The sequence below is a fragment of the Spermophilus citellus genome (assembly GCF_964194105.1).
Source record: "Spermophilus citellus genome assembly, chromosome: 17".
NCBI lineage: Eukaryota > Metazoa > Chordata > Mammalia > Rodentia > Sciuridae > Spermophilus > Spermophilus citellus.
In genome coordinates, this window is record NC_138199.1 from 37148061 (window position 1) to 37175481 (window position 27421).

General features: G+C 41.9%; 2 protein-coding genes and 1 pseudogene across 3 annotated transcripts in view; 2 read left to right on the forward strand and 1 right to left on the reverse strand.

Moving 5' to 3' along the window:
* Nucleotides 1-27421, reverse strand: part of LOC308636116 (protein SLFN14-like) — a gene marked incomplete at both ends in the record, with an annotated part of 462924 nt that overhangs the window by 222451 nt on the left and 213052 nt on the right. The gene's annotated exons all lie outside the window — the stretch shown is intronic.
* The window catches only part of LOC308636277 (protein SLFN14-like), a gene marked incomplete at both ends in the record, with an annotated part of 238084 nt that overhangs the window by 180141 nt on the left and 30522 nt on the right, over nucleotides 1-27421 (forward strand). The window lies entirely within an intron of this gene.
* On the forward strand, nucleotides 15165-15407 carry LOC308636308 (centromere protein W-like; annotated as a pseudogene). The gene is made up of 2 exons: nucleotides 15165-15289; nucleotides 15330-15407. The product of its transcript is annotated as a centromere protein W-like (transcript).

The following is a 27421-nucleotide window of genomic DNA, read 5'->3' on the forward strand; positions in this document are numbered from 1 at the left end:
TCTTAAAGCCTGAGTCTCTTTATCTGTAAAATGGGCAGAATAACTGCACAGGACTGAATGGGATTTGGTTTCCAGTATGTGTCCACCCCCTTCTTTCCATAGACATTCAGTGTGCACAGAGAACTGAGAAGGACATTTCTATTTCATGTCCCCTGAGAAGCCACAATCCAGAGCACTCTTTAGAGGGGGCATAGATGCCCTGCCCTGCTCAACCCCCTGCAAATCTTAGGGGCAATGAGGCAAAGTCTTTTAGTTACAGGTATTTTCTCTCTTGCTTTAGAAAAGTGCCCAGGCCAACGGTTGGGGAGGTAGCTCAGTGGTAAAGTGCTTGCCTAGCGTGGATAAGGCCCTGAGTGTGATACCCAGCACTGCAGGAAAAAACAAAACAAAACTATAAAAGTGCCCAGGCCACAAATTAGCAGGCAATCAATTCTTGCTAAATTGCATGCATAATTAGACACAGAAGAAAAGGACATACACATATGTATATGCAGAAATAGATGGAAAAGACACTGATCCTCAGACTTTCAAACTTAAATTCTTAAAAACCTGACCTCTGGTTCACCCTTTAAATGACAGGCACCAGAACACTCTGGCTGAGAGGACCTCCCTGGGTGGCCTCTGGTCCCATTCTGTAGCTTCCTGGAACTGTCTCTGCTTCCTTGATGCTGTCTCTGATCCTTCTTGCCTTCAATGATTTCCCCTTTCCTAGGATCAAGTCTCCACATCTTACCAAACTGCTTCATGTGTCCCAGCTCCGAGAGGCATCTATAGCAAGATTTGATTGGAATCATGACAGAATGAAACAAGGTGAAATGTGGACTCAGGAAACCAGGATTTAATCTTCCCAGGGTCCTTCAACTCTCAGAGCTTCAGTTTCTGCCTTTGTAACAAGGAAACACTCATTCCCTCTTTTGCTTTTGCAAGTCAGGTAGGATAGTGCCTGCAGAAGAGTCTCACATCAGGAGGGACAAAGACGTAAGACATTCATGTGTGTCTCACCCACCAGATGAAAGGTCTCATGAAAATACAGATGCCGTTCTTTGCATCTTTTAGAATCCCTTCTAGTGGTTTCTCCCATAGAGGTGATACACAGACACTGTCCCCTCATGCAGTGTCTACACGTTAAAATTTATATTATGAGTTTGTAATATAAAGCACACTGATGCCCAGAAAAAGAGGAACATAGACGTAGTTCCCCTTTCTTTTTCCCGGTTCTGTTTTTCTCTTTTTATTCCTATTGGATCACTTTGGTTTGGTTTGGTATGATGAAAGAGCTGGGGAACATATCAGTTGAATCGAAGCAAATGCATCTCTACTTGCACAGAAGACATAGGAAAAAATTATCATATGCAATTAGGTTCAGAGCTTGCACAGCCATCTGAGCACACTGAAGCTGTTTTAAAAATGAGCAGAGAGTTGAACACAGAGGGGAGCAGCTGGGGTGGAGGAGCAGAGGTCAGGTGATCAGGAAAGCCCATGTGTGGTATGCTGCAGCGCCCCCCCTGCCCAGGACGGCCACCCAAGCTCAGCAGCAGCTGCAACCACACGTGTCCAACACAAGAGGGAGAGGAAGCTCCACGCAGCTCCAGGCCAGGACCCACTTCTTAGCACTATTCCTCTCTCCTGCTCCATGGAGTGCCCGCTCACCTGTGGCCAAGGTGGTGCTAATAAAGTTTTTGTTGAAAGCTGTCTGCTGATGGATGACTTCAAGGCCTCTGGGTGCCTTTTCCCTTGTTTGCCAAGCGGTTGGCTCCAGGGATTGACGGATGGAAAGAAAATAAACAGCAGTGGTTTCTTTCTTCTACTTGGCTCCCAGGGGAGAGAGGGGCAGAGGCAGAGTAAAAGAGGAGGACACACACAGAGAAAAACCATGCCAAGAATGCTCACAGCAGAGGCTGCCCAGGGGAGGGGTGGGGAGGGGTGACTCTCACCCCCTAGAGGAAGGGAAATGACATGAAATAAAACCAGAGACTCTCATCTTCTGATCCTGAGTCTCCCCCTTTTTATCCCCCCCACCCATGGGGGAGACTTGAACTGGGCCTGCTTTGTTTATGTAGGAGAGACTTCGGTGTCTTTAAACACATGTACCAGATCAAAGGCCTTTCAGGATAAAAGAAGCCTCGGTCAGATGTGGTCCAAAAGCCTCCTTTTAGCCTGGCAGGCGGGGAGTCAGGCCTCACGAGATGAAGGGCCCACAGGAAGACGTGTCTCGTAATAGCCAACGAAATAAAAACGAAAAGCTACTGATTACACAGGGAAACGCAAGGACTCATTATAAACCAATTTTTGGTTATTAAAAAGATGGATGGAGGCTAAGGAACAGGGTGGAGATGGGAATCATAAGTCCTCATTTTAGACCAGCAAGCATTTATTGAACACCTACTGTTTAGGTCATTACTTTACTACATCATTATCCTATCAGATGAGGAGAGTGGAGAGAAGCGTGTTGGGGGAGTGTCCGCTGTCCACTCACCGTGGACAGGCTGAGGATCGAAGAGCTCCTGGCAGATAAGCAGCCTTCAGCTCATGATTATGTAGACTATGCAGTAAGGGCTAGTTAGTCCCTGGCCCCTTAAGTCCGGGTTTTCCAATTAAATGACCTCTGAGTGCCCAGAGCTGCAACAGGGCGACAGCCCTGCACTGGTCCCGGCTCCAGTGAGATGATTCCTAGAGCAACAACGAACAGGGCTGAAAGGCAAGAGGCACCCCTTGCTTTCCTCAGGGACTGGGCTCCCCAGGGCTGCAAGAGAGAACCCCTATTCTTGCATCTGAGAGCAGCAGCCTGAGCCTCAGAGATGAGTAAATTGACTCACAAGTCCATCTATTCATGAGTTCTTATATTCCTGAACTTCTTGCTGGGAATACAACCTCCAACCAGCCAGGCAGGATCTCTGTCCCTGGAGTCGGGGTGGAATGGGGGCTAACGTTACTGTAGGAACAGACAGATACTTCAAGGAGATGAGACACGTTGCCAAAAATGATTAGCACTGAGAAGACAGGAAGCAGGAGATGGGGTGGTGAGTGGGGTAGGGTGGACGTGGAGGTGGAGATAGGCTTCTCTGGGGAGGTGACATAGAAGAGGCCAGCTTCGGAGGACACTTCCCAGGCAGAGGAAAATATAGCGCAAAACTTGTCAAACCAGCTTGGCATGCCTGAGTCACAGGAAGAACTCTGGTCAGGATGGGGCACATCTGGGCCTGGGAGGGGTCTTGAGCAGCTCTCTGAAACTTGATAAAGGAAGGTAATCCTCCCAGTGCCCCCCTCCCCCCCCAGCCAGCCAGAGATTCTGAGTGGGTAGGGTGGGCATTCCAGGGGAATGGAGCAGGAATCTGCATGCTTAATAAGTGTTGGGTGATTCTCTCTTCACCTGGCCCAGCCCTCATACTGCTCCAGCAGATGGTGACATGGGGTTAATGACCAGAATCCCAGGTTTGAACTCATTTTTATCCCATTAGCTGGGCATTTATGATTTGGTCAAGGCTCATGTCAAATTGCAGCAGCAGCAGGAGGAGGCCTCAGAATGATTAAGCACAAATGAGAAAAATAGCACAGAGATGCTCTATGGTTTCCCTAAGGCCACCCAGCATGTGAAATGCTTTCCAGGGTTCAGGTCAACCAGTGGCTGAGCCCCAAGGCTCTATTGAGTGTGAACTGGCCTGTGTAATTATCACCTGGAAAGAAAAAAAAAAACAATTAGAGATCAAATCTCCATAAAGTACTCATGAAAGGCTGATTTTGCTTCATGACCCTCCCTGTATGCCCTTCATAACAAACGATTTGCTAATGTTCACCTAGGAAACTAAATGGAAAGAGTTGTAAGAGGTATTTATGTGTAAACCAATCAACATCAGCAATACACTTTAGTCCTATAATGATTGATCTTTAACCCTGCTTTATGGCAATGTCAAGCCAGGAGGAAAGTTGTGTATTGAGACCTCTCTGAGTTTGAAATAACAATGCCACCTGTATCTTAGAAAAGAATGCTTTTCTCTTGCATTCTTTTTTTTTCTTTCTAATTAGGGGTGGTGGTGGCAGGGCAAATATCTAGCACATATTAAGTAGCAAATTAGTATGGGAGCTGATTGTAGAGCTCAGCTTCCCTCACTCTGTCCCATGTCACTCTTTACAGAGGCAGGAGGCTGCACTCTGCTCTTGACCTTCCCCAGAAATCCAGCTCAGAGCAGGCCCTGGGGTCCCTGGGGTTGAAAATGGTTCCCCCTTCCTGCATTTCAGAGCAGCAATTTCTGTGTCTGTCACAGACAGCAAATTCATCCATGTTCATTCCTTCATTCGTTCATTCACTCACTCGTTTGTAAGTGAATAAATCTGCCACAGCAAAAAATTTAGGCATGTAGGCTAATATGGGGTTAAGTTGCTTAATTTGCAAATGAATTTATCTGGAAAGTTCTTTAATGTTTAATTGTGCACTTCACACACATAATTATACACAATTAGGGCAGTGCCTAAAAATCTGGGCCAAATAAACCCGCTCTCAACCCAATCCCATGTGCCCTCGACACATACCCCCAGAGCTGAGCAAATAGGTGTTGTAAATCTGACAGAAGCAGGGGATGTTTAACCCACTGAGTAGCACAAAAGCATTTTTTTAAGGCTCATGCAATAGCTGGTGTTTGTGTATAAACCATAGTGCTAATTGAAAAGCAGTCTTATCAATTGAAGAAGGTCCTTAAGAAGAACTGTGTAGAAACATTTTGTTAGCCATCAGGTTGAGTCACTATGTATGCCAGGAAATGCTACAGCATTTCTTGAAGAATACCCTACAACTCAGATGCTCAAAGGTGGGGCCATGGTGATCATCAGCACCCCTGAGATCTTGCAATGTTCCCGATGGGCTTGTAGACCATGCCCTCTGGACTTACATGTGCCTGGGCTTTGACTATCAGCTCTTCCACACTTTATCTCTGGGACACTGGGCAAGGTAGCTCTCCTCTCTGTTCTCAACTTTCTCTTCTATTAATGGGTTTGGTACTGCCCTTGACATCTATTGGGTCTATCAGGCCCACTGCCCAATGATGAAAGTCACCATTAGGGCTGCTCTCTATCAACCCCACCCTAAAGTGCCTGGCCCATGAAAGCTTTATTCATAAAAGCCCAGGGAGGACCTTGGGCAAGAAGCTGAACAGAGTGAGGAGTGTGCTTGACCCTGACCTTGAGGTTGGAATGATGGCACTTTCAGGCTTACCATGCTTAGGGCAAATCACATCTTCCAGAACTTTAAATGGTTTCCCAATCACCTGAAAAACACCAGCATCAACAAAGACTGTTCTCTGAGTAATCATCAGGAGAAAGTGTTAATTGCTAAGTGTCTAAATCGTACCAGAGACACTTTATGACTTTATCTCATTTCCTTTGCACAACCGCTCTACGAGGGAGGGATTGTAAGCCCCACCATTTTGGAGGTGGAGAAATGGAAGTTCAGAGAAGTTTAGTAACTTCTTCCAAGGTCACAGAGCCACAGAAGGCACAGCAGATCACAGATGCAAATTCAAGTCTAGGTGATTCTACCACATTAGGCTGCCACATTATGTTTGTAATCCTCAAAACAAACCAACGGGGAGGTGCTGATAAGAACTGAGAGAGATGTGATTCTGGGGGGGAAAAAAAAAGAGGCTTCCTGGGAAAAACAGGTCTGGGCTGATGGAGAGGGGGTAGAATGTAGCACAGGCCAGGGCTGGGGGTGGAAGAGCATGGTCAGAGTGGATACATGGTTTGCAGCTGGGCACTGCTAGTATGAGGAACTCAAGAATTATGCCACTTCTTTGCCGTCTATGCTGCAGGACAGGAACTCATGTGCATACGTCCATCTGCCTCCGCCCACACTGAACCTTGATTTCTCAAAGGCAGGCATGTATTTCTTTCATCTTTGTTTCTCCCAAACCAGCAGAGTGTCTGGTACAGGGTTAATAGTCTACACACTTAGTACATAGGTGGGTGAGCCAAAGACTGGAGAGTAATCATGGAAGTCTTCCTGCACGAGGGGGCCTCTCTCTGTGAAGATATGGACAAGAGGGATGTGACTTACTGGACAGAAGGCTTAGGGCTGCTTTATAGTGTGAAGAACAAGAGAGAGAGAGACTCTGGGGTAGAGGAGGGGGCGTGGAATGGGAGGTGGGAATAGAATGCAGAAACACTGGCTCCCCTGAGCTGCTCCAAGGGCATACACCTGCCCTTGAAGTTTGAAGCAGGAGGATTTCGAGTTTGAAGCCAGTCTGGGCAATTTAGCGAGACCCTGTCGCAAAAAAAAAAAAAAAAAAATTAAAAGTTTGGTGTGTAGCTCAGTGGTAGAGTGCCTCTGGAAGATTCAATCCCCAGTACTGAAAGGAAAAAAAAAAAAGAAAGAAAGAAAGAAAGAGAAGGAAAAAAAAGGAAGAAAGAGGCTTCCTCACTTACTAAATTTGGAAAGAAGCACTTGCACCTGCATTTTGGAAACAAGCATGCCTGGAGTTCAGGTCCCAACTCGAGCATTACCAGCTGTTTAACTCAGATACAGCACTTTATTTCTGTGAGCCTCAGTTTCCTCATCTGTACAACAGCAGTAAAAACAGCAGCACATCCCTGAGAAGATAGTGGAGAAGACAGATCAGAAGCTATGACAACCTCACACAGGCCCTGACCCAAAACATTGTTTTAAAGCCGGTATCTCATGGAGGCAGGCCTGCGGCCTGGGCCTGGGCCCTCAGATGAGCGAATGCAGGAGGCTGATCCACTTTCATCACTTGTACCTATTTGTTTCTGCTCTGTGAGCTCCTGGGATCAATAAGCCACTGATGTCATGCCACATGTTGCCTCAGAGTGCATTGGGACACTGTTCTCAGGAGAAGGTCAGAGGAGACAGAGAAATACTTCAGAGTGGATACCAACCTAGAGGGACATGATCTGAGCTGCCTTCTCCACCCCCCCAAGGCATGCGATGGGAGCCTGGCATGCCCTAGAGACGCCAGGCTGGCCCCCCAAGGCACCTGGCCTGGCCTCAGCTTTGACTCCTGTTGGCCACTCAAACTCTCTGCTCCTTTCCTCCTGGTGGGAATTCAGCATCATTGATTCAGTAGGTTCCTGTCATTTGATGTCATTTGATCCTCTGCATGGGGCAAGCTGACAAGCTGCACCACCTCCCCACAAGGGGCTGATTTCCAGGGGATTTTCAAGGAAAGGAGGTAAGCAGGCAGGGAAAGCCCCATCCTTGTCTCCCACCTATAGCTCCAGCTGTGCTTCCATCTGGCAAATCCTGGAGCAGGACACACACACACACACACACACACACACACACACACACACTCTCCAAATGGAACAAGTGCAGCCAGCCCTACCTGGCACCCAGCTGTCTTTTTTTTTTTTTAAATCAAACACAGAAACTCCTGAGAGCCCTGTGGGGGTGGGGGCTACTTGTTGCTCTTTCTCAGGGGCTCCAAGGGGGCACTCTGGCTTTTCCCGCTGGGGAGGGGCTGCTCACTGCTCCCCTGGAGTGTCCTCGCCGTGCCAGGGGCCGCAGCAGAGGCACTGAGTCTGTAGATAGCTCCCTTCTTCCCCATTTCCAGCCTCTCCCTTCTGACCCAGGCTGGGTCTGATCTGGGAGCCCACAGTGGTGCAAAGGAATGCTGCTGCACCCCATGCCTGGCTCACGGTAGGCCACCAACTGCCTCCACGCGACCGACCGGTGGGGGCAGGGTGTCAAGTTCTCACTCCCAGGACGGGGTTGTCCACCTCGGGGAGCCCCCCCCCCCCTGCAGCCGGCCCCGGAAGCTCCTTCTGAAAAAAAAAAAAAAGCGAAAAAGAAACTTTCTGCAGGTCCCCAGCCCCCACCAGCCCTTCGGCCCCGCCCCGCCCTTGCCCTTCTCCGGTGGCAGCCGAGCGGGAGGCGGGCGGAGGGAGGCAGGATCGCAGCGCCCGCCGGTGTCCCGTCGCCCCTGGGAGGCGGGGTACCATGGAGCCCAGGTCCGAGCCCCACGCCGCCGCGGTCCCCAGTCTCCGGGTCCTTGCCCCTCGGAGGTGGCGCGCTGGCCTCCTCCCCGGAGGCGCTAGCCGCGGCCGCTGGCGTTTGGAATTCTGCCCAAAAAAAGGGGGCCTAGGGGAAGGAGGAGAGGAGGGACGGAGGCCGGCGGCGAGAAACGGCATCTGGAGTCCAAAACATCACCGGGAAAGGAGCGGAGCGCGGCGGCGGCGGCGGCGGCGGCGGTTCGGAAGCTGTGCCCGACCGCAGTGCATCAGAGCCGCTGCCCTGACATCCCCCCAGGATGGTTAACACGGGGCATCAGGCGCTGGTTAACAGGCTCCGAGCTGCTCAGCGACTTGTTTTAAGCATTTTTCTCCCTCGCTCTCGCTTTTAATCTTGTCTCTAGTGGCGTGTGTAGGGGGGAGGACTTTATTTCCATTGGCTAAGCGCTCCCTTCCCACCCACATCCCTTCCACATCACCTTGGTGTCTCCCTAAATAAAACCAGCCCTCCTTATCGCCTGGAAAAAATCAGGAGCTAGAGTTTGAATGGGTTTTATATAAACACTCACCCCTTGTCAGCGTGCGGCGGGGCTCTCAGCATAAACTCCCAGCGTCTGGCCTGATGCTTGCCTGGCGTTCTCTCCCTGCCTAAACGTCAAGGTTTAGGCAGAACCCGAGGACTGGGGAACTCTTTTCCTGTAATCTGATCAACCTGAAGCCAGTTGCAGAACTGCACAGGGTCCCGATGGACCTCAAGGAGAGCCCCAGCGAGGGCAGCCTGCAACCTTCGAGCATCCAGATCTTCGCCAACACCTCCACTCTGCACGGCATCCGCCACATCTTCGTGTATGGGCCACTGACCATCCGGAGGGTGCTCTGGGCAGTGGCCTTCGTGGGCTCCCTGGGCCTGCTGCTGGTGGAGAGCTCGGAGAGAGTGTCCTACTACTTCTCCTATCAACATGTCACCAAGGTGGATGAGGTGGTGGCCCAAAGCCTGGTCTTCCCGGCTGTAACCCTCTGCAACCTCAATGGCTTCCGGTTTTCCAGGCTCACCACCAATGACCTGTACCATGCCGGGGAGCTGCTGGCCCTGCTCGATGTCAACCTGCAGATCCCTGACCCGCATCTGGCTGACCCCACAGTGCTGGAGGCCCTGCGGCAGAAGGCCAACTTCAAACACTACAAACCCAAGCAGTTCAGCATGCTGGAGTTTCTGCATCGCGTGGGCCACGACCTAAAGGATATGATGCTCTACTGCAAGTTCAAGGGGCAAGAGTGTGGCCATAAAGACTTCACCACAGTGAGTACTTGGTTTTCAGCTCACTCTTGCGTTTGGTCCTCTGGAGGAGTGGTGCGCCGGTGGTCTTCTGAGTATTTGGGAGAGTCTCCCTGTGCTTGGGAGCAGGAGAAAGAGCAGAGCTTCAGCTGAAGGCCAAGAGAGTTGTTGGTGAGAGTTGTTGGAGCTGGTTGTAGAAAAGGCTACCTGCGGGGGTAGAGCACTTGGTCAGTTCAGACATGGAGGGTGACAGAGGAGCTTACCCTGGGGTCACTTCCTCAGACGTGCTGAGCTGGCTTCCTCCCAACCAGAGGGAGGAGGCCTGGGTAGTCCGTTGTTGTCCGGGGTGCTTGGTGTCCGAGCCGTGTGATTGGAACAGCTTGTCATTGACGAGGTGGCATCCTCTCTCTCTCTCTCTCTCTCTCTCTCTCTCTCTCTCTCTCTCTCTCTCACGGTCTCTCTCTCTCTCTCTCTCTCTCTCTCTCTCTCTCTCTCTGCTCGGAAGTGGCATCAGGCACTGCATCCTGTGGGCTGGGCTGGAGCTAAAGCTGTCAGAGAAGCGGGTGTGGGGCCCCAGGCAGCATGGATGGCTCCAGGGCTTTGGTGGCTTGCTGGAGCAGGTGATGGTGCAAGGTGTGGAGGCTCTTTGCTTCTTTATCTTGTGTGGGTTCAGAGGGAGAGGAGAGGCTGGCCCCCGGGGCCTCCATCTGGTCTGCTGGCAGGCTGAAGCAAGGAGCAGTCCAGAGAGCTGGGGCAGAGGGGAGGGTCTGGTGGAGGCATGTGAGCAGGGAGGGCACCGAGATTCCTGGGAGGGTGAGGCGTCCCGGTGGCTGTCTTGTCTGGGAGCTTTAGTTTGAAACTCAAAGGCTTGTTTTTTTTTTTTTTTTTTCTGTGCACAATTGCTTCACGATGTGGGTGCAGGAGGAGGGTTTGGGGAGGGGGTGAGCAGCTGTGGGATCCGGACGCCCTGAGGGGAGTGTGGAACTGAGGAAAGAGGAAACACAGAGGAGAATGTGGCTCCCATTCAGGATGGGCTTGTCGGAGGGGGCTGAGGTGGAAGGATGGGAGGACAGCTGTTGTTGCTATCAGGTTCTTGGCCCAGTTAGTGAGCTGCCAGGCACAACTTGGTATAGTAGGTCAGACGGCAACTGCCAATTGCCCAGCAAGTCTAGGGCATCAGGGGCGGTGGGACCCTCCTGAAGTCCAATGTAGCTGCTTTCCCCATGACCGCCTTGGGGAGAAATGAGAGCCTTTGAGTCTCAGAGCCTTGAGCCAACATGCAATTACAACAAGTTTGGGATGGCAGGTGCAGCAATTGCCAAGGGACCGGACTTTGTCATCTGCACTTATTTGGGGTCCTCTGCCTCCTTAAGACCTTCCCTACATTTCTGTGGTGCTTCTTCCCCGCCCCCTCCCAGATTCACCTGCCTCTTGCTCTGAGTTCGTCTTATTCTATAGCCAGCCTCTGCCTGCGACCTCTGTGCTTGCTGTTGGCTGTCTCTGATTCTGGAGAAGCCCAGAGTGCCAGGGGCATCGCCTCTCACAGCTCATGTGCTAGAGCTCTGTTTCTTGGAGGAGCCGTTTTGTATTATGCCTTTAAAACATTCTGAGGAAAAGCACAGCAAAGCCAGCCATGGTGTTTGCTAAAGAGGAAGCCAGTCTAAGCTGGAGGAAGGGACCAGCCCCTTTTAATGGTGCTAGCAGGATCCTAAAACATGTCACACACAAATGATGTCTTAGGTGCCTTGGGGAGAGAGGAGGAAATGCCTCTTTCTTGGAGGCTGCTACCATCACTCTGTTCCACCCCATGCTTTCTAGTGCCTGGCAACGCTCAGCTTCAACACTGTACCATGCATCTTGGAAACACACTCAGCTGTTCCTCTGTCTGCCTGTGCACACATGGAACACACAGACAGCAGACAGACAGTCCTGGGCAGCAGGCCCTGGACACAGTCCTTAAGAATCCTCATGACTTTGCATCCACCTGGAGGCTTCTTCTGTATTCACGTCCAAGTTCCATTTGGAAGTAAAGGTTGTTGTGACCTCGGGCTGCTCCCTTGCATTTGGTTCATCATTTGAGCTTCTGGGGTCCCATGAAGCTAAAGATCAGACCTTAAAGCCTTTCCTGTCTTTGGCCTCTCTGGCATGTCTCCAAAATAGTGAAGGTGCCTGTGGATGAGGTTTATTACTTGATGGGTGGTGTGTTATCATCTGCCATCCTCATCAGGTTCAAGACCGTTCGGGTGCCTGTCCTTGGACTGACCCTCTATGTATGACTGTCCCCAGCCTTGATAAGGGGGTGAACCACGGTGCTGCTCCTGCAGGTGCTCAGGGATATCACAAAGGTCACCTGCTCCAGGAAAGCTAGAATGGACCTTGGAAGGCTGTCGTCTTCACCAGGCGGTCACAGCAAGTGGCCATGCCGAGCCTCTACTAGAGGGAGCACAATGTTTGTGTGGGAACCCTCGTGACCGATGCTGGGACTCCCTGTGTCCTTTGGGCCCCGGGCCTAGGGATGTTTATTCTTGGGCTCTGAGAAAGCTGAGGGCTTGGGCAGGTGGTTCTGGAAGAAGCCAGCTCGCCAGCCTCTCTGCCTCTGCTGTGCATCCCTCTCCACTTGGCTTGTTTCTGGGCTCTGCTTGGGATTGCACTACGCTCTTTCTCTAAGTGCTGAGACTAAAGTATTAGAGAAGCTTGCTGTGGGGGAGGGGCCGACACAGGTGAGTGGCTTTTTTTCTGTATTTCTTTTTCTATAAAGCGTCCTTCATGGCCTCTCCAGGGCTAATGCCTTAGCATAAGCTTCCTTATTCCAAGTCCTTAGCTGGTGTGCAGTGAAGTGCGTAATACCCTTTAATTAGTGAATGAGCCATGATTCTAGCAGAGTGAGAGGAGGCTGTTTGTAGAGACTAAATGTCCCCAGGAAGCCAGGTGTGGAATGCCTGACTGTCACATAAACAGGTGTTCTCCATGGGCGTGCAGGTATACTCTTAGCCGTCATTTGGGGCAATCTGACTTCAGGCAGGCATGCACTTCTCCTCCTTGGGAAAGTGCAGAAATCAAAGCAGAAGAAGGCTTTGATTTCAGGGTGACCTATTCATAGGAGATGGCCCCCACTGACCTGGAGAGGAAGGAAGGGACAGCAGGGAGTTGGATAGCAGCAGTGTTGCTCGTGAGGATGTTGGAGGATCTGAGTTCAAGACCACCTGGCCTCCCCAGGTCCACTCTAGCTTACCTTAGCAAGGCAGGTTTGAAGCCCAACCGCATCACTAGTTCCTTTCCCCTGGTTGTAGCTCTCTTCCTGTCCGGGCTCCTCTTGCTCACCTAACATGTGATGGTGATCTGTGGCTTTCTTACCCATGGAGGGTTGAAAGGATGGGGCAGGTGAGGCAGGACTTGAGAAAGTCCTTTAGTGCATTTTCCAGCCACATAAGGCAGGGTCCTCGTCAGTATCTGTGGAGGGTCCTTGCTGTCCTGCTGCGTGCCTTGTTTGCAGGAGTGAGACTTGAGGAGAAATGCCCACCAATGACACTGTGGAGGGAGGGGCGGCTGCTGCTCTGTCTGGAGCACTGGGTTAGAGCCCTGCCTCCCTGGGGGTGGGGGTGGGGTTACCTAGCTAACTGTTGCTGATGGTGGCAACCCCACTGGTGGTGACTAGCACGGGACTCCTTTGTGTTGTTCCCTTACTCATCACACTGGGGCTCATCTGACTCCAACTCCAGGAATGCAAAGGACACTTTATTTTTCACTTTTATCCTGATTTCTGAAGTTGCGTTTGTACTGATCCTTGAAATTTAATTAGGAAAGGTGTTTCTTTTTTTTTTTTAGCAAAAGAAGGGTCTCTGCCCTCTGAGATCTTCTTGGAGGTACTGTATGGATCCTATTAACGGGTACCACATAACACGATAGAGATGTTGGGGGCGAAGGTTTAAGATCATGTCTTTGGGGTTCTTGCAGGAGGCCAGATGGGTCCATAGCTAATGTGGTCTGATTCTTACTGTGGTACTCCCACAGTTTGTATGTGAGAATATGGGCTTTAGGGCTTTCGGGACAGATCTGAGCTGGAATTCCAACGATGACTTCAACAGCAGCTTCAGAGCGCAGGCTTGTTTTGGAGATTCTTGGTTCTCCTTACACGTTGCTCAGTGCCTGCTTTCCCATCCGTTCTTAGTACCCCTCCGTCTTGGCTTCTGTTTTCCATCTCACATTCCCAAACTCACCTCCAGGAAGCTTGTTCCTGTCCCAACCTCTGACGGGGGTGGGGTGATGGAAGCACCATGTGTACAGCCTGGGTCACCGTGTGTTGTGTTGGTCATGCATGGTCATTTTTTGATGGTCACTGGTATCTACTGAGCAGTAATGGTCAATGCAGATGGGGTCCTTGGCATGCTGGAGCCACAGTGTATTTCCAGCCCCTCCAGATGCAGCTGGTCTCATTCAGCACAGACTCCTCATACCAAGTCAAGTATGGGAACCGCCCACAGCAAATACCCAGGAAACAGTTCAATAACCGAAAGTCATATACTTTTTGTTCCCTGAGTTGACCCAGAATCTGCCTTTCTTGCTCTGTTTCTTAGCATACAATGGAAAATATGATGCACAAAAAAAGCACATAGATACTTAATGGAAAAAATCAACATTAAATAAAAATTCATTTTTTAATATATTTAAGCTAGTTTCTAAACAGAAGCATTCAATTAAAATGAAAATCATTTTTCCTTACTGATAAAAACAATTTTCAGAAATAATTTTATAGTCACACATAAGAAATACAGTGTGGCATGCATGATTGCAGAGAAGTTGTATGCTACTGTTAAAAAATGGGTTATTTACCTTTTTGTTCTTTGTGAAGAAAACACTAAGTATTTTATTTAATTAACTGAAATTATACTCACGGTTTAAAATTGTTATGGCCAAAGTAGGTCTTGAGGCAAACAATATGCTTTTCATTGGGTTCTGGCAATACAAGATCTTAAAATAAAACAAAATAGGCATTTCTGTTCAAATAGAAATACACCAAATAAGAGGAGGAAGGAGTTTATTTCATTGGCTTTTTTTAAAAGAATAAATATAGTGGTAGGTTTCAGAGGTTACTGTTTTAATTCCAACTTAATTTGGTTCTCAGAGTATAAGTAATGACTTCAGGTAAATACCTTGATTTTACTAAATTATTAAAATTTTGTTGTGGTTCAGACTTTACCAGCACTGCAAAAAACTAATGTTTTGGAAATCCGCTAAGTTTTTAAGATCTAACATCTAGAATCCACCATAATAAGCAAAATAACAATCCATAATTTATAATATATAGAGAGAAAACCAAACATATTTGGACAAATTATAAGAAAACAAAGAGGAAAACATCTATCAACATATTCATATATACGTTCCACCTATAAAATGGCTTTAAAATTTTCATTTGTCAATGATGAAGTCTGAGTTTAGTAAGAGTGCTACTTTATGAGAATAACCCAAACTTTCCATAATATGCTTATTTGCACTTACACAGAAAGTTCATTTCATAAATTCTTTGTTGACATACAGTCTAAAGATAAGTCCAGAGTTGGCTGCGGATTCAAAGGGCCGATCGCAGTCCACAGGACCCAGGCAGCGTTAGAGGTTGGAGTTCTCCTTCCTTCCTCCGTGTTGGTAGCTTGAGCAGACGTCCAGAGGATCTCGGCAGCTGAGGCGGCTGGTGCCCCAGCGGGAGAATGGCGCTTTCTTTTCTTTTTTTTTTTTTTTTTTAATTAATTAATTTATTTTTTATTGGTTGTTCACAACATTACAGAGCTCTTGACATACCATATTTCATACATTAGATTGAAGTGGGTTATGAACCCCCAATTTTACCCCAAATGCAGATTGCACAATCACGTGGGTTACACATCCACAATTTTACCTAATGCCCTATTAGTAACTGTTGTATTCTGCTAGGAGAATGGCGCTTTCGACCAAGGTCTCCCAGAGGAAGCAGATCAAGCGGAAGGCTCCGGAGGCTTTGTCAAGCGCGTCTTCAAACAACGGAAGCCTCACCTTCGTCTGGAGTCGCGTGGAGATTTACCGGTTCATTTGAACGGTTGACTCTTTGTTCATCGATTAGCAGAAGAGTCCAGGGCAAATGCTTGTGAGAATAAATGTGGAGTCATCAACAAGGATCATGTACTGGCTGCAGCAAAGGTAACTCTAAAGAAGAGCAGAGGTTAAAAGTCAAGGAACGTGTTCTTGAAACTTATATGATATGCTGTTTTAGGTGTTAACAAGTCATTAACATGGTTTTTATTTTGGATTTATTCTGTGGGTTATTAAAATATTGGCTAGATGAGGAATGTCTTTATTTTTTTGCTGGCATTGAAATATCTGAAACACAAAAGACTATTTTACATTTTTTAAAAATCTATTTTAAGAGAACTCTAGTTCTTTTTACTTGTTTTGTTCTTATAAATATTTTAAATATCAAACATGAAATCCGACTGTTTTAAATGGCTTGAAGAGATGTACTTTATACAATTAAGTTTATATATTTAGATTTAACCACAGCTGTGCAACAAATTTAATTTCTACAGAAGGACAATATGGAATCAGATCTAGGTACATTTTAAATGTGTCCCCCCCCCCCCCAGTGCTTTCACAAAGCAATACAATCTACGTTTTTGTTATGTCAATAGTAACAATATAATTATCTGAAAGATTGTAAACATCACTTGGGTTTTTTCAAAACACATCTCCTTCTCCAAACCAAAAAATAGAAATTCTGGATCAAATTGAGTTATTTTCTTCAAATTGTGTTCTTTCCGTATTTTCTTTCAATTTATTGTCTTCTATTCCATCTTTAAATTCATCTTCTTGCTTTACTTCATTTCCAAGTACATCTTTTCCATCATGTTTAACTAAATTATCAAGTGTTATATCCCATGGCTCATCTTTAGTTAAAATTTTATGTTCTCTAATTTGTTTCTGTTGATGTCTACTAACAGTTGAATCTTCCAATGATAATAAATCAAAGCTACTGCTGGGCCTCAGTTCAGTCTCGGTGTTAGAAGAACTAAATATCATCTTCTTCAGTGAACATAGATTTTCTGAAATATCCTTCAAAATTATAGAAACCCTAAAAAATTTTTAAAGAAAGATTATTCAATTCAATTGCATTAACTATACTAGCAAGCTTTAAAGCTTTTAAACTGACCTTCTGCTAGAAGACCCACTGGATAAAGTTGCTTTTCATCCCCTAGTCCCTCGTGCCCATATAAGGATAGGTGGCAGGCACTCTCTAGCACAGCAAGGTACTTTTGCATCTAACAACTGACTTGTATGCTAAGAGTGAACAGTGTTTGATAATCAACTTATTTATGCCAGCTTTACTTATTGGGGGGGCAGGGAGCACGGTAACTAATTCAATTAACTATAAAGTAAGTCAATGAAACATGACCACATAAAAGAAAAACTATTTCATTAAATTCTGGTTGAACACATGGAAAGACCTAGCAAATTTCTTTTAAAAAGAAAAAAGTTATTTGATAAACTATAGTTAAAAATTAAAATCTGAAGGAAAATTCCTAGGACTGCACACTCAGATGGCTTCAAGCATCTTAATTTTTCTCTCCAATTTAAAGAAACTGAAATGAGAAAATGTAGATAATATATTTTGAGTATAGTCTGAACAAGAAAGACCCTGAAGAACTACAAACAGCAGGCCTATAATTTAAAACAAACAACAAGAACAAACAAAAAACCCTTGGTACATATCAAAAAATTGGGAACAAATATATTAATATGTTAAGTTAAAAGCAAACTTTTATGATCTCATTTTATAGCTAACTGTTTTAACTCACTGATCAATTAATTACTAGTCCCAAATGCAAATCATAATAGTGCTTATGCTACAATTTAAAAATGATACTTTTTGCATCTTCAAAATTATCAAAACTGGACACATATCCTTTGAAATATAGAAGAAAAATTTCCCACCAGGAATTATTTCTATACTGAAAATTGTAACATTAATAGCACTTCAAAGTGGGCCTAAGCTTCTAAGCAAACTCTACATTAACACAAACAAAATCAACAACAAAATTAAATCCAAAAACTAAAAACATTTTTTAATATTTATTTTTTAGTTGTAGTTGGACACAATACCTTTATTTTATTTATTTTTATGTAGGGCTGAGGATCGAACCCAAGGCCTCGCACATGCTAGGTGAGTGCTCTACTACTGAGGCACAACCCCAGCCCCAAAACATTGATTTTAAAATTATAAAATTCTCTAAATCTTATAAAGAATATTTAGCATTATATACAACTATTAAAAATATTTAGGTCTGCGGTTGTGGCTCAGTGGTAATGCGCTTGCCTAGCATGTATGAGGCACTGGGTTCGATTCTCAGCACCACATATAAATAAATAAAATAAAGGTCCATCAACAACTAATGTGTGTGTGTGTGTATGTGTGTGTGTGTGTGTGTATAGAGAGATAGAGAGAGAGAAGAATATTTAGCATTATACACAGCTACTCAAATTGAAGAACTGTCTATAATAATTTAGTAGGAACAGTTATGTGAAACAGCTTAATTATTAAATGTACAGGATGCTGTAATATAAATATAGCAAAAGTGGCACAGATTAACCAACCAATAGATTGGCTCATTTATCCTGCACTAATCTTAAAAAATATTTCATACAAGGTAATTTAATATTTACTCTAACAAATACCAAAGGCCATTCGGCCTTCTTTATTAGGACATAATGTACACCCCTTCTTTCTTGGGATTGTTATCATGCATTAGTTGCCTGTGGACAGCCTTGGCATCCAGCAGAATATCAAATACATAACAACAATAAAACAAATAATGTATTGAATTTAAATCAATAACTCTGCAATACTATATTCAGTGAACTTCCAGGTTCTACTGAAACATATGTTCCCTTATGCAATAAACTTCAAACTTCTTTAAGAGTTTTATTTCAAATTTATTAAAATTTGGCTACTCCTTCATAGACTGCTAGCTATCAGTTCTAGCTGCTGTCATGTACATATCATTCTTTATTCATATCACTGTCATTTTAACTAGAAATCCTAGCCTGTCAGACTCAATCTATAAACAAAAAGCAAATGTACTCTGAATGCACCCTATTCACTCCACTGGAAATGCAGAAAGTGGGTCCAACTGCATGCTTATGGCAGGTATTTTGGCTACTAAAAGGCCTTTTTTGCTCCCTCCTAGTTCTGAAGTATAATCTGAATAAGTTATGTTTTACTGAAGATGTATAACAAAGAACATGAAATAAGAGATTTGATTAGTTATTGTTTTGACACTAAAATTTTATGAGACCCAATATTTCTCATTGTTAAGTTTTAAGAAAATCTATTTAGCTTTGGTGTTATGAAGAAAAGCATTAAACATATGCAATTTATCTTAAGTAGATATTTTAACTGCCAGTACAAAAATATGAAAGGTATATAAAAATCAGATAAAAGATGATTTTTCTAATTTTATAGAAAATGTAAAAATGACAAAGAAATGGATTTACTAGTACCTTTTACTCATTTAAAAGTTATAGTTTTTCAAAATTCTCAGTTACCTAAAAACCACCAAAACAACTTCTTCATAAGGGAAAAAATGACTTAGAAATTTGAATTTCTATGCTACATTCTTAGTCTCTTAATCAAAATCTATCACAAATCTTATCCAAAAAAGAATACATTAACACTGCACTTTCCCAGAGTCAAATATTTTCTATTTCAGCTAACCACTTCACATTTCTAACAAATATCTTTGCCCACAAAATACATTATTACATTGTTCACTATTCAAGAACATTCCTGCTTTTAAAGACTTAAGAAAAAAGTCATTCAGCAATTAAGACCAAAGCAAGGTTTGGTTCCAAAAAGATTTAGCTACATAGCACCTGGAGTCTAAGGTCTATTAATCTGTGTAGAACATTCAATCCAAGTATCTCAAGTTATTTAGTGGTTTCACCATAAAACAATTTTTAAACTTTGTATACCCTCTATTTTAATAGTCTGCCAACTAGATAAGAGTCTTAAATAATAACCAGATGATAACCTATTTTATTTGAAGATTTCAAGTGATCAAACTATAATTAAATGAAAGATGCTCATAACAGAAAAAGACAACTTTGCATCAAGTATTTTCCTTAATATGTGCTTATTTTATTTTGCTTTAACAAAAATACAAAAGTAATTTCAAAAACATAATTTGTTCATAAAATAGCCTATAAAGAAGACAGAAAATCCTTAGACGTTTGGATGTACGAATCTATATATAAATCCACCTTTATGAACAGTCAATTCTTCATATATAGGAATGAGAATAAATGTAATTGATAAAAACATATTTAACCTCTGTGTATTTTCCAGTTTTCTGCAACTGTCAGGAAAATGCTTAGCCAAATACATCATCTCCTCAGAGATTGAAGTCAACTGTTTCTTTACTTCACCAGGTGAGATTTTCTCCTCTAGGGAAAAATAAAAATCAATATTCATTTTCAAACTGCAAAACAGAAATATTTATTCAGCTACTTCATTAAGTAGTATTAGGGCTCAGATTTCTATATTCTTTCCTTAAACTAAATTCCAACAAAAAAGACTATTCATCTCCAAATCATATCACTTTGCTTCACTCATCTGCACTATTTCTAAATTAGAAATCAATACAGTAACATGAGGGCTGATACAGTTTGGTAAATATAATCTCTTCTAACAGTCATTCTTCATTGCCCTCATTACCAGTCAAAACCAAAATCAAATGCAAGACTTTCTAATCAGTAATCATTTTCCAAATTATCAATTTCATTATATCTCACTTTCCATCAACAGCACAAAATCTGTTCTCCTTTCCCCAAACCTTTCCTTTCTTAGCATTTTTTCATCACAACTTCCCTTGTCCTTTAAAAAGTCTAGCTCTAAAGCATCTGACATTGGGCCATAAAACCTGTTATTCCTGATTGCTACAATTCTCTTGTCATCTCAAAATCACATGCCTTTACGTGTTGATTTTAACACCTTGTTCATTAACTGTCTTTCCCTCTACAATTATTCCTGTGATCATTCCTTGTGATTTCAGCATTCACAGACATGGTCCATCCAAAAATGTGGCCTTTTCCACTCCTTGACATCTCCATTTCCAATGATTTTTCTTCAGCTGACTTCAGCCACCTATTCCCTTAAATATATCTTTGACCTTGTAATTGCCAATAAAATCATCACTTCAATAGTCCAAGTACACATCAATAAAAATATAAAAAAGAAGAAAAAATTCAATTATAAGTATTCCCCATGAGCACCAGCATGACTTTCTTTCCATACAATTATTTGACACTTTCAGAACCAAATCTATTGAACCTACCGCCTTTTCCATTATTCTCCTAGTCCCACTCCATTGTCTTTCTTTTCTTACTCCCATTTTAGTAATCATTCATTTGATGCATAGACTCTCAACATCTTTGCTCTCCTGCTCAATGGTACTTATTTGGCAAAACCCCTATTCTAATGAAATCCAGCTTTTTTACCTACACCCAAGCAGAAGAATATAGATGAAAATAAAACACAAAGAGAATCACTCAGTTCACTTTAAATTCCTGGCACAGATCTATAGTTCCCACTGGAGATATGACCATTTGACAACTTTTCCTTTCTCTTTGAGCCTCCAACACCTGCTTATCCTTCCTTTTACTCAAGAAATAGCTTCACCTCTAATTTCACTAAGAAAATAGAAACAATAAGAGGACTGACTACTTTATCCTCCTACTCTCCAAACCACATATTGATCTGTATTCATATCTTTATTTTCATTTACAACAAATACCCTTAAAAGAATTGTGCACACTCACTGTCTCAAATTTCTCAATTTTCGTCTAAACTAACTCCAACTAATCTTTCACCCCTATCAGTAAAGTAAAGCTGCCTCTGGAAATGTTACTAATGGCCTCTACTTTACTAAACCTAATTGTTAACCCTGAATCCTCATCTGGCTCAAACTCAGAAATTTAAAACAGCTGAAAACTTCCTCCTACTTAAAACAGTTTCTCCTGGCCCCTGAACACCACAATCTGATACTTCCTGCTTCATTAATTCCCCTTCTCAGTCCTCTTTGCTGCTCTCTTATCTTCCTCACCTAAGTGTTGGAGTGGCCTTTGATGTCAATACCTCTTCTCTTCTTTATTTCATTAATTCCCTTTAAAAAAATCGTAGATGTAGATGAACAAAATTCATTTATTTTATTTGTTTATTTTTATGTGGTGCTAAGGATCAAACCCAGTGCCTCACAACATGCTAGGCAAGTGCTCTGCCACTGATCCACAGCCTCAGCCCTCATTCATTCCCTATTTTCTCATTGAGTTTCATAAGTCACATCTCCAACCTCAATCATTTCCCTGAACTCCAAAATTGCATTTCCAACTAAAATATCATATAAGTATCAAAGCGATTTAAAATTTATCAAGTCCAACATTGAAATCTAAATGTTTTTCACCAAAATTTGTTCTTCTCATAATCTTCCACTATAACTGACCTTTCCATTTATCAACTGATTCAACCAAAATATCTTGATTGTTCTTTCAGTCTTGACTCTTACAATTCATCTAGAAATACTTCACTAAATATTCAAAAATCTACAGAATCCACCACTTCTTACCACCTCTCTTTGCTACTAGCCTAATCCAAACAATTATCATCTGTTATCTGGACTATTAAAATCGTCTCTGAGCCAACCTAGATGCCCTTCAGTGAATGAATGGATTTAAAATATATATATATATATATATATATATATATATATATATGGCATTTATACACAATGGAATTTAACTTAGCAATAAAAGAGAATAAAATCATGGCATTTGCAGGTAAATGGATGGAGTTGGAGAAGATAATGCTAAGTGAAGTTAGCCAATCCCAAAAAAACAAATGCCGAATGTTTTCTCTGATTTAAGGAGGCTGACTCATAGTGGGGTAGGGAGAGGAAGCATGGGAGGAATAGATAAATTCTAGATAGGGCAGAGGCGTGGAAGGAAAAGGGAGGGGGCAGAAGATTAGCAAGGATGGTGGAATGTGATAGATATCACCATCCAAAGTACATGTATGAAGACACAATTGGTGTCAACATACTTTATATACAATCAGATAAATGAAAAATTGTGCTGTATATACGTAATAAGAATTGTAATGCATTCTGCTGTCATTTTTTTAAAATCAACTAAAAAACCAAACAAATAAATAAAATGGTCTCCTAACTCCCTTCCCTCTTACAGCAGCCAGGAAAACCCTTTTAAAATAAAATTTTAATCATACCATTCTTCTGCACCATACCCTCTAAGGGCTCCCCATCACCTAGCACCACACTTGTTTTCATTAATACAACATGAAGTCAGCTTCACAGCATACAATGTCCTAAATGATCTGGCTCAAGCTTCTTTTCCCACCATTCTTACCCCTATTCATTTCTCTTCAGATACACTCACTGGTCCTTAAACAAAGCAAGCATTCAACCTGAGAGGCTTTGCACTTGTTCCTCTAATTATGCAAGGCTCATCCTTCAGATAACCACCTGCCTTCCTCACTCATTTCAGTCAAATGAAATGAAGGAGCTTGGGCTGTTTTGCTCAAAGAATTTTCTCCAGCACTTACAAAACACATAATAAGCACTCAACAAATGTGTGTTATATGAATCAATGAATATTCCCTTTTCAAACTAAGCTTCTAAAAAAGATTGTTTACACACATCTAAGATCCCATTCCTTAGATTTAATTACTCCTCTATTGACATTAATATGATTTCACCCACATCATCCCACTACTCAACACTTGCTATGGTTATGATACCTTCCTGTTACCAAAGCCTCTAGACCCCTTTCTGCTTTAATGTCCCAAATGACCACTCTCTCTCTTTTGTCACCCAGTACACTAAAACTACTACAGTAAAAGTTTACAAACATTGCCACATTACCAAAGCTAATGATTAATTCTAGGTCCCAGTCCCTCAAACTCTCTGTAGAAATTTAACAGTTGATAACATCCTCCTGTTTAGATCATGTTCTTCACTTGGATTTCTCCATACTTGGGATAACTCCTGTGGTATTCTCTCCTCCATGCAACCATTAAAGACTAAGAGTTCTTTAGAGTTTAGTCCCAATTTTTTACCTCTAACTCATGTTGTCCTCTGATACAGCCTACATATCTAAATGCCTACAAGCCTCCTCCCCTTTGCTGTCTTAGAGGTTTCTCTCCTTTAACATCCTAAATCATACTGTATGAATCCTCATCCCCAAATTCATTACTGTTGTTTATGCCAACAACATAAGAATGGTCTTTGACCATTCATCTACAAATACTTCACTAAATATTCAAAAATCTACAGAATCCACCACTTCTCACCACCTCTCTTTGCTACTAGCCTAATCCAAACAATTATCATTTGTTATCTGGACTATTAAAATGGTCTCTGAGCCAAACCAGATGCCCTTCAGTGGATGAATGGATAAAAAAAATTGTGGCCTCTCATCCAAATCTCAAATTCTGTTGATAATACCAATCTACTAAATGTAGTTTGACGATATCCACATCACTCAATACAAAGAACTGGTAAGTTAACATTACTTCTCATTTGGGTTTACTGTCATAGTCTCCCAAAGGGAATTCACACTTTGACTTTTGCCCTCCTACACTTTGTACTCTATAGTTCAAATTTTGTTTTGATCCGTTTTATTTTGAAATATAATGTTTTTTCACTCCTGTGTTTAAAATCTTCAATTGCTCTTGGGAGGAAACGTGAACTTCTTAACACAGCCTGTCTTCTTTCCCTTTTCTGCTTCTCCTATATTACCCCATTAGACTCAATATATTTCAATTGCTCACAACCAGCATGATATCTCTGATCTCTAACACTCTGCACCTGGCCTTTCCTGGGTCTACAACACTTTTCCCTTTCTCTTCGGTAGCTAATGCCTGCTCATATTTAAGGTCTTGCCTAAAACATCACTCTCTAGGAAATATTATTGAATACCTCAAAATATGTTCATCATGTTTACACTCAAAAAGTTCTGGATTTCAAGCCTTCCATATTTCAGATTAGAGAAGCTCAAGCTGTATTAAATACTCTCTCTACAGCTGCATATTGTACTATTATCCACATTCCAAACATAGGGAAAGAGATATACCCCAGGTCACACGACTGGGATTCCACCACTGGTCTACATAACACAAAAGCATGCTCATCCACTCCACATAACTCTTTATGCAGTCACTGATCTATCACAACATCTAACAAGGGCACTGAAGTTGAGTGAAGAAACACAGCAGAAAGAATATGACGATTTAAACTAGAAAAATATAAAGCATCTTAAACATTTTAAAGCATTATACATATAAAGCATTTTAAATAGTTATAGCAAGGATGCATAATCTCTAGCCTGGAGGAAAGTTTTTTGCTTTGGTGATATTATCAAACCTACAAGTCCCAATTCCAACAAATTTCCAACAAAATTCCAATGCTACAAAACAAAAGTGATAAATGCTGCTCCACCACAAGTAACGTACCTACAACTCTAATCTTTGATCTTGATAAATCTCACCATCACACAACACTGCTCAGACATTTGAGAAGTTCTAATATTGAAAAATACTTTTACAAATATCTGAATATTGGGGGTTTTTTTGGAAATAAATCTCACAAAAAAGAAGATTCACCTTTTATCTTTTTAGATCATAACATACCTTTATTTGGAGCAAACATGTGCATAGCAATATCCAAAATTTCTAATTTTCGATAAATAATGAGACCAGCCTACAGGAAAACAGAAAAATAGGTGCAGGTTAAAGATAACCAAAATAAAGGTATACATCTCAGCTTTAGATAAATCCAAAAGTATGATCTCCAAAGCACCCAGAATACTGAATTTAACCCTACTATGGTACACCAATATCTTCATTTAATCACCATTCCATTTGTAAGAATGGAGAAAGTAACCTGCCTTGGCCTTAAAATATAAGTTTTTGTTTATTAACACTCAATATATGAGCAGGTATCATATGACTTATAAATACAATTTAACAAAATACATTATAGTGAGAGAATCTGCTTTGATTACAGATATCTACTTCCTTCCATTTCAATAAATCAGCTGAGCATGTTAGTGTATGAGCAGTTCTCCGTCTAAGAATGGTTAACAGGAATAGTCAAGTAAAATGATTTTTTACAAATGAAGTTGCTACAAAACTTTTGATAGTTTGAAAAGTTTTTTAATTTTTTTAAAGGAAAAGTATCACCCTATTACCCTGATAAGAAAAATCAAATTATTTTTATGGTTACAAATTAAGCTTACATTCCTAAAAATAGATGCAAAATGGGAAACAATAAATTCATCAACAAATGAAAGTATGAATTAGGGAAAAAGAAATGAACTGTGGAACAAAATATATTCCTCATATTAAATACATATATACAAATAATGCTATCTGTAAAGATAAGCTGAGATTTGACTATATATAAACTTGTACTAATAAAAATATATCTAACAGAAGCAGCAAGTTAAATTTGGAGGCAATTTTTCTAAATTTTTGCCACAGTTTTTATATAAGAAATAAGGCCAGTTTCAATATAGAAAATGTCTTGCAACTATTCTTATTCTGAATTGCTATAAGCAATTATTGAATACATCACCATTTGTGCATTCCAAGCCTGAGCTCATTAGTCTTTCATGATTTCAGCAAGTTTCACATTTTTTCTATATACAAAATACACATTATTTTGGCTTCATGACAATGAAAATAACTAGTACTGAGCAATGTATTGACTGATACTTGCTAATTAATACCAAGACTTAAGTGTCAATTCCTGAAAGCATTTCTTGCTGCCAAACAGATATTAATAATCTTAGTAGAGTTTATGCCTCTTCCACAATAAAGTTACTCTAAAGTAATTTATGCTAAGGTTTAAAAAATACGTAACAACCTAAAAATCTTTAAGTACGTACGTAAGCATCAGTGGCTGCATATAGTTTCTGGTCCTCAGTGAGAGGAAAATTACTCCAATTGCTACAGCGGATTGATTTGTCTTTCAGAAGCTGTTTACCTAAGAGGTGTTTAACCAGACCATTGAGGCTCCAGGTATCTATACATTTCATCTAGAAGTAATAAGAAAGCAACATAGGAAAAATTACTTTCTTCTATAATCAGATATTCCTGAATACCACCACATGACCAGGCCACAAATAAACAACCCTCAGTAAATTTTCTGTCACTAAAAATCTCATTTGTAGTCTACAGTATAAGAATTTAACTCTGGAATTTTGCCAATGTAGGTATTAAAATTATTGGACTTTACAAGTATTGTTCATGGGGGGGAAAGCCCAATAGTTTAGTATGCTTTTCACAGCCCAGCCAAATATGAGAATTTAATGACTTCATTAATAAAATATGTGAAATAGAGGAAGTGGAATTAATGGTCAAACTTCTACTCAGAGAATTATATCACAATAGCTACTTTATATTCTCTCTTAAAAAAATTATTGGTACAAATACTTTTTAAAAAAACTTAAAATAAATATTTAAATTTGCAATAGAAAATAAAGTCAAACAATACCAAGAATTGGGGATAAGAAAGACAGGAAACTTAAAGAAACTAAGTACTGCCAAAATGATGGATTAAAATTGAAGGTTTCATTATGGTACATTCACTCAGAACTTTTGTACTCATACAAAAACAGTACATAGCTTAAATTATTTTTTTAAAAATAAGATAACATCCACAGAGAAAAACCACAGTATCGTCTTGTTTATGAAAATAATACACTTGCTATTTCTACCTTTTCATTGGCAACATCTGTCAACTCCACAAAACTCTTCAATTTGATGTCAAAGTCACGTAGAAGTTTCCACTGATCTCCTTCAATTCCTACACCTGCCTTTTTAATTGCTTTATTTTCAAGCAACATTTTTAATCCCTGGGGAAAAACTATAACATTTTGTTATTTCCATAAGTTCTGTTAAGTATAATGGATTTATTCTCTATTTCTTACACATGCCATTTGTATTTTTAAATTGCTTATGTTAAGTTTAAATTCGGAAACACATTCACCTCAAGTATTTCTTTTCTTGCCTAAATCAAAAACTCCTGATTAATAAATGGTAAGAAAAAATGAGTGTGAGTACTCTGCTAGAACCAACAGTATATTACTGGTCAT